General features: G+C 46.6%; 1 protein-coding gene across 2 annotated transcripts in view; it reads right to left on the bottom strand.

The window, feature by feature from the left end:
• TULP3 (tubby like protein 3) overlaps positions 1-8,535 on the bottom strand; it is a 64,021-nt gene that overhangs the window by 51,040 nt on the left and 4,446 nt on the right. The gene's annotated exons all lie outside the window — the stretch shown is intronic.

Raw genomic sequence — 8,535 nt, forward strand, 5'->3', positions numbered from 1 at the left:
AGAAGATGACATCGACTTCCTCCTTCCCATCTAAGCTCTTTGTTACCTGGTCATAGAAAGAGACCAGGTTAGTCAGGCAGGATCAGCCTTGCACAAACCCATGCTGGTTACCCCTCAACAACACTTCCCCTGCAGGGCTCTCACAAATGTGACCCTTGATAATTTCTTCAAAGACCTTCCCCAGGACAGAAGTGAGGCTAACTGGCCAGTAGTTGCCAGGCTCTTCCTTCCTCCCCTTCTTGAAAATAGGGACCACATTGGCCCTTTTCCAGTCCTCAGGGACTTGGCCCAAGCACCAGGAGTCCTCGAACAGCCGTGCCAATGGCTCCGCAATGACACCAGCCAATTCCCTCAGCACCCACAGATGAAGGTCATCTGGGCCTGCCGATTTGGACACATCTAAGCCCTCCAGGTAATCCTTAACTAGGTCTGAACTAACAGTTGGGGGGGACTCGCATCCTTCCCAGGCCTCTCTACGCCATGACCCGAGAGCTCCCCATTGTCAGCAGACAGGAACACAGAGGCAAAGAACTTGTTGAAGAGTTCTGCCTTCTCTTGTGTGTCCATCACCAACTGCCCTGCCCTGCCTCGTAGGGGTCCAATGTTACCCCAAGACTTCTTCTTGCTACCTATGTACTTGAAGAAGGATGAATGTGCCAAGGTGCCCGTGCTTCAGACATCTTAAAAACAATGTCATGCGAACATCTGTAATTTGGAGGAGAGTTAATTAGCATGATCACAGTAATTACTTTTTTGAACAATAAACATGGTATTCACCAGAAATTAGAGAATGGAAGCAATAAACAGGATTCAGTTTGCAGCACAAATTGTTTTGTACATTAGAGTTTATTTTCAGTTGCATACAAACACTAAAAAACCAGCTGAGTCAGTCAACAGGAACAGACATAACACTCTTATATCACATCTCTGATATAACATGTCAAATACGAGCTCCTTTATCAACTGTTCTCTTCATCCAAGCTAAGCTTTAAAAAAAAAAAAAAGTTGAAGTGACATCTGAACAATATATTTTAAAGATGTATTATAGCAGGAAAAAAAAAAAGAAACCTCACAGTATTTTTCCATCTTGAAAATGCTATACAAGCTGAAACTTTTCTCCACAGTATCTATTACTAGCCTCAGCAGAGCTATAGCTTACCATCCATTAGCTTCCCAATCACTGATATGATTTTAGGACGTTTTCTGTTGCCTGCAGAAGGAATGAGGATTGCCCAATCTTTCACTTTATTCAAATCAGAGACATTTTTTCAGGCAGATGCATGGTATTCTTTGAACAAAAATCACATGGAAATGGAATAGCCACAAAAAATCTGGATCTATGTAGAACTGATTGCGATCCACTTTAAATCCATCCACTGTCCAACCATTTTAAATGCTGCTACTGAGGTTCCAGCAGCATTTCAACTACAAATCATTTTCAAGTATTTCTGAAGAGCAAAATGTCAGCCACTAGCTAGAATTATACTAAGACCAGATTTTTCCAACCCCCTTGCTAAGATGAATAGTATTTTTGCCATCAACTCCTAAGGAAGCAAACCTAGCATCTCACTCTGGTAACAGACCATTAGAAACTTGCCAGATGTCTTTGGTTATTTTGAAATCAGAGCTTTTATAAATTGCACTTTAAAAAAAAGATTTGTGGTACAGTAAATCAAGAATTAAGAACACATTTTAGGCAACTGATTTGTCATGGAGACCTTTCTTCAGCAGATCATAGGGAACAAACTACGAAAGGATCTTAATGTTTAAATATGCGATTCCAAATGTGCCAAAGTATTGTAGTTTATAAGTAGCAGCAGCTCTTGGCAATGCTTTAATACGTGGCTGTTCCAGACATGCTTCACACCACACAACAGAAGTACCAGTTAAAAATAGTCTACTTAAACTCAACCCAAATCGTCACAGCAGAAACTCACTTCTGCTAGACAAGCAGCAGTAAAAGCAGCAGCAACATGGTGTAAATTATCTTTACTTTTATTAATACACACCAAAAAATGTGGGACAGCTTATGCCTCTAAGGATACGAACAGACAAATGAAGATCAGCTATGACAGTATGGGTCCCAGCACAGCTGACTGGCTTCACTGGGCAAAATACATGTCACTTGTCCTGCAGGTTGGATCCTTTGCAGTCCTAAGAGTGGTTGGGCCCCAATCATGTGGAACACCTGGGACATGTCTCTGCATACAGAGGAAACCCGGGTTTTCCCAGCTAGCAGAGGAATACCAGGGGAATCCTGCAGGGACACCTCTGCAATCAGGGAAACCCAGGTTTTCCCCATTTCCAGAGGCAAATTTGACTTGGGGTGCATCTCTGCAAAAGGGGAAGTCCTGGGTTTCCCCACTTGTAGACATGCACCCAGGGTAATCTTACTTGCGCCATGTCTTTGCAAACATGGACATGCCAGCGTATGCCTCCGCAAATAGGGGAACCCAGACAGATGCTCCGAGGCCTTTATGGGTCCAAAAATGATTGCACCTGGAATTAAAATCCCTAGGGTGCACAGGATTGGGCACTTGAAGCTTCTGCCCAGAGTAGCTGGAGAGCATGGGCAGCTCTGGGCCTTAAAGCAAACAGATGTCTGACACAAAATAGCAGCATAAATTCATACCAGGTACATCATAGACAAATTTTGGGCATTTGTGACATGACATGGGGCATGGACATATTTACTTGACATTTTTACCACATTAAAAGTTTGTATGGCAACACAAAGACAACACACCTTCTTTCTGCTTTATAGTATCTGTTCCGTTTCTGAAGTCGGCAACTACACAGCATCCTCACATTCAGGGTGTGGACACAGGAACTTTGGGAGTTCCTTCCAAAAGGGAACACTTAAAAAGGGCAACAGCTGGTATGCTCTAATTGTTGTGTGTAATCCAAGAACCATTCTGATGCAGCAAATCCTCTCCAACTTTAAAGCACTCCTTCATCCAGGGCTTCTTGACAGGCAGAAGCACAGTACTACATCAGAAAAGCTCCATTTTCTCCAGCTCCTTCCCCAGGCACAAGTCAGGCCAGCTGCTTTCCCCACAAGGTCCCCTCCTTAATGACCCCTAAACCCCCTTCCCCCCCCCCACACACATACTGAGTGTTGCTCATCCAGTTGTCTTATGCCACACTTGCACACAGCCCTACGTGCCAACTCACAGAAGTGCCTGAGGGCTAGAAAGTGAAGCTAGCACTGGGGGCAGCTATGCCACCGAGGGCCAGAGCACTGGCTGTCTGGTGGAGGAGGAAGAAGGGGCCAGGGCTGGTGGAAAATGGAGCCTGAGCTCCACTGGGTGAGCCTAGTTTATAGGACTTTCCCTGACAACAGCAATGAACCAAACACACCCTCACACTTCACAGGAAAGTGTGAGGGGATGGGTGAGCAGCTGAGGCTAGACAGCTGAGCACTACCTCCAGCCAGCTCCCCAGGTGGGATGGACGCCTGAGCAGGCAGGGCTACAAGGAGTGATCTGGACCTCAGCAGCCATAGGACCAGAGGCCCCAAACCTGACAGTGTCAACAGGCAATGTGAGGTCCAGCTACCTAGGAGATGATTCAGCAATGGGGCTGAAGGCTCAGAGAGACCTGCCATCAATCCTCAACAGCAAAAAACGTAAGGGCATCTGGTCACCATTCTATTAAACCATTTTCAGAATTGAGGATGGACAAACATCCACAGACAGAGCTAGTGGGACCTACTGCATTAGGGGTGGAGGGAAACAAAAGGTACATCTTTTCCACTGCTTTTGAAGGAGGCCTCTATCCAACCCTATGCACTCTTACTACAATATTGCCAATCCCATCAATTCAATTAACCCCCCCCCCCCACCAAAGGTCAGCACCCCTCCCCCCAAATAATGAGAAGTTCAGAGCATTTTCTTTACTTTCTGAGTTTTGTCCTTTAAAATTCACATTTTCCAGCTTCTCTCTGCAAGGGAGGTAGCAAAAAAATAAGAAAGAACAGATCCTCCAGGAGTTATGTTGCTATGCTAGAAACACCAAGATTGGAAGAACTGGCACTTTTGTTAAGCTGGTTCTGTGGGACCATCCACAAACACTGCTATGCATGTCAAGTTTCTTGACAGGCAGAAGCATAGTGCTACACGAGAAGGAAAGCTCTGTTTTTTCCATCACACCTACCAGGCCCAGGCCAACCACTTCCCTCACAATGCCCCCTCCTTGGTAACCCAGGTGTCAGGGAAACAGGGAGCCCCTGAGTGCTGTGTGAGGGTGGGCCTATTATCTAAGCTGGTTTTTGCCACACTCACACCCAGTGACATTGGGCAGCTGGAAAGTGAAGCTGGCACTAGGGGCAGCTGTGCTGCTGGAAGCTGGAGCCCTGGTAATCTGGTAGTGGAGGAGGGGGAGTGCCAAGGCCAGAGAGGATGAGTTCCAGGAGCCTGAGCTCCACTGGGTGAGATCACTTTATAGGAATTTCCCCAGTGACAGTGATGCACTAAATGCATCCTCCTACTACAAGGAGAGAAGCCAAGGAGCCAAGCACACAGCATCCCATCTCCAGCCACCTCCCAAACGGGGTGCAGGCCTGAACTGCTAGAGAAGTAGTGACACCACTGCCAGAACTGACAATGGACAAGCCTCCACAGACTTCGAGAGCTAGAGTGGGACCTGCTGCATTGGGGGTGGAGGGACACAAAAGGTATAGCTGCTAGCTGTGTTGGAGTTGCAATCACAAGAGATTTAGATTTTTAACCATTTTCCCATGTTACCTCATCTTCGCAGAAGAGCACAACAGGCAAGGAACACAGAGGATTAATACATGTAGCATGAAAATGGATTCTACTCCTCTAAAAGTCTGCACTCGTACCATACGATTCAAATCCATGACATTGAAGGGTTGGTCACTTTTTGGGGCAAGACCTATTTTAAGGCAGCTGTTTGCCTCTTAGGTACTATTACTAACCTAGCCTAAACTGGCTGTAAACAAAAGCAGCTCTCATATTTTAAATACAATACTTGAGCCCGCACTATGTTAGCCATTATGCAAACACAAGGGAAAAGCTTCTGGCTGGACAAAGAAAAGTGAAATTACCTGGGCAATTCAATGTAGCCGTTATGGGAAAGGTCTCAGCATTCCAGTAAACCCCGGAATAGTTGACACCATTGCTGGTAGTCTCAGCATGCAGGTCAAGGCCTTGTAGAGCTCTGGAGACTTTTGAAAGTTTGCACATGGTATCTCCAGCTCAGAAACTGTAGCCCATTTGGTGGCTAGCATAGGATTCTTGAACTGTTGACATACATAGTGTAACCAACAGCACAAAAAAATTAATTTAATCCATCTCTGAGGCTTAGGCAGTCCTATAATCATTTGTAACAGTGTTTGAATTATTTAAAATTCTATCTGAATGCTTTCATTCAAGCTCACTAACCAAAAAAAACCTCATTTTTAATTTGACATTAAAAAAATCCCTGCATGCATCTCCAAGACATCTCAAGACCATCCCAGGAGATGAAAAAAAGACTTCGATAAAGCCCTGAAGAGGCTGATGGAATGAAATTATCAGAGCCATAGCATAGCCTTAAGACACAGTAAATGACCACATTATCTTTAGCTGCAAGCTCATCAGCTCAAACTAAGTAGGAATGATTCTGGCCAGGATCACCTTGGACAAAAAGTGGTACTGGAGACCTAGTACATATTCCTTTCTCTCAGTTGATACTGAATGAAACATCAGTGTTTAGAGACACTAGACTGCTGCCTTCTAGATGAGTCCTAAAACCAAGGTCCTAACCATACACAGTCATTAACAATTCCACGCATTTTCATTCCCTGTGTCCATATTCCCTCTGATATTCTTCTCTTCCTGTCTTAAGTTTTGTATGGTAGTCTACACTGGCAAGCAGCTGTAGTGTTCTACCCTACACTGCATTTCAGTGATGGCCAGAGTTCACAGATATAGTTTGAAATGTATTTTTGATCCTTGTGGAACAAAGACACTATATTTAGATGCATTATCATCATGACTGGGCTATGTCTAATTCAGGCAATACCACCATACAAGTCACCAACTGGACCTTCTCCAAAAAGGGGATTTAACTACTTCTTTTCCTTTGCTTTTGAAGGAGGCCTCTATCTACCCCTGTGCAGTCTACTGTATTGCCAATCCCAGCCATTCAATTAAAAAACAAATCAAAAGATCAGGTCCCCCAAAATAAAGTAAAGAAGATGCTCTAAACTTCTTGTTATGGGTTTTGTCAGATTCACATTTTCCAGCTTTTCTCTGCAATGGTGGTGGCAAAAAGCTAAGAAAGAACAGGTTCTTCAGGAATCATATTGCTATGTTAGAAACACCAAGATTGCAAGAACTGGCACTTTTATTAAGCTGGCTCTGGGAGACATCCAGAAGTTGCTTGACAGGCAGAAGCCTAGCGCTACATCAGAAGAGCCTTATTTTCTTTATCTCCCCCACCAGGCCCAGGCCCAGGCCCAGGCCCAGGCCCAGGCCCTCACAATTCCCCCTCTTTAGTGACCCGGGTGTCAACCCCGAGCAACAAGGAGCCCCTGGGACTTTTTCCTCCCACTTGTGCTGAGTGGTATGCAAGGATGGTCCCACTATCCAAACTGGATTTTGCCACGCTCATCCCAAGCCCTGACCACCAGCGCCCAGTGACATCGGGCAGCTGGAAAGTGAAGCTGGCACTGGGGGCAGCTGTGCTGCTGGGGGCTGGTGCCCTGGCATTCTGGTGGTGGAGGAGGAGAGGGCAAAGGCCGGAGGGGGATGAGCATGAGCTCCAAAGAATTAGATCACTTTACAGGAACTTCCCCAATGATGGCGATGCACCGAATGCCAGGCACAGAGCTGATGCCGTGCAGCTGCATCCCACCACCAGACAGCTCCCCAGAGGGGATGCACGCCTGAGCAGGCAGGCCCGCCAGCTGGTGGAGGAGTGATTGGACATCAGCAGCTGCAGGACCAGAGGCCACAATTCCAGCTGTGGCCCTGGGACCTATAACATCCAGACGGCTCAGCAACACCAAGAGCGACCTGGTATCAGCCCTCAACACGCAGAAATAGACCAGTACCCCAGTGCCAGAACGAAGGGCGGATAAATCCTTGCACACTTTGAGGTCAGGGCTGCAAGATGAAGCATGGCAATGCTGCCCAGGCAGGATTTTGGTAAGTACTGCATGCTTTCAGTCTACCTTGTTCTCCTTATGCTCCGGGATAGCAGATAGGTGCAGGGTTGGGGCATGACTTGGAGCACTGGTGGCAGGGTGGGATCATAAAAGGTACAAATGCAACTGTATTGAAATTGTACATCACAGGAGATTTAGATTCTTACATGGGGACAACGTCACAGCAGGATTTCATTTAAATCAAAAGCAGTATGTTTTTACCTACCCTAAGACGGTAGATGGGTACAGGGTAGGGGTGGGAAGGGATAGGCCACAGGTCAGTCTACTATTTTACAGGAGGTGGTGGGGAACCTTCTTCATTTCCCATCACCATCATTGCTACAGTCAAGTTGTGACATAAAAATCTAAGCTGTGCTTCCAATAGCAAGTTCACTCAGGTCAAATATTCTGATGCCCTCCTCAGACAAACAAAGGAAACTGCTCAACATTAAGAGTACCACCAGCTATGCTCCCATCTATTTGAGCTCATTCAATACGCATGCTTTTTTTGGAGTGAGAAGGAAGGGAAGAAAGCGAGCATGTGAGCAGCACTCTCAGGAAAGATAGGGTTTTTTTTCTGGAAGCAGGACAAGCAAGACCAAGTGAAAAGATAGCTCTCACTGGGCACAGAATCCTTATCCATAAAGGCATGCACTTTATGCATTAGTAACCCTCGTCTTTGTCACTACCATTAACCTGTACCCCCTACTGCATGGAAGCAGTGTAATGAAGCAAATCCCATTTACTCCTAGCAACACTCCAAGTCACCAATTAAACTGACTGCAGAAAGCCTAACTCGGCTGGACACTATGACTTGATTTCCCTCTTGTGCCTATTATAAAATAATTCATTTAGAAAGTTACATTAGTTTATTCAGTGAGAGAAACAGGAATCACCAGCAAAGAGGTTCAATTAGATGGGAGCTTTACCCATGCCCCAAGTCAGACTTCCTGGAAGAGTGACTGTAGGAACTACCCAGAGGGAGGAAACGGACCAATTAATACTTCCACCCTGAACAGGAGGCTTAACAATAGGTCCAGCTGGGGGCTGTATCAGAATAGGGACCCTAGGAGAGTTAGACACCTGCCCATTGCCTCCCACTACCTCGCACAGCAGCAGCAGCAGCAGGCAGGGCTGATGCACAGGGCAGCAGGCAATGAGTCCTGCTATCCTGGCAGCCTGCCCCGGCACTATTTGACCTCACTGTGCACAGACCGAGAGCCCTCCTTTGAGAGGGGCTGATGGCGCTCCGGGGCGCACCGCTAATCACACCAGCAAGCGGCCTCAACCCCGACAAACGTACAAGCGCGGCCCAACCGCGCAGCACAGGCGGGGCGGGCCCGCCGCAGCCCCAACCCCCAGCCCCGCCGCGCGCGGGGCAG

This window comes from Gavialis gangeticus, unplaced genomic scaffold, assembly GCF_001723915.1.
Source record: "Gavialis gangeticus isolate Ggan-Ray unplaced genomic scaffold, GavGan_comp1, whole genome shotgun sequence".
NCBI lineage: Eukaryota > Metazoa > Chordata > Crocodylia > Gavialidae > Gavialis > Gavialis gangeticus.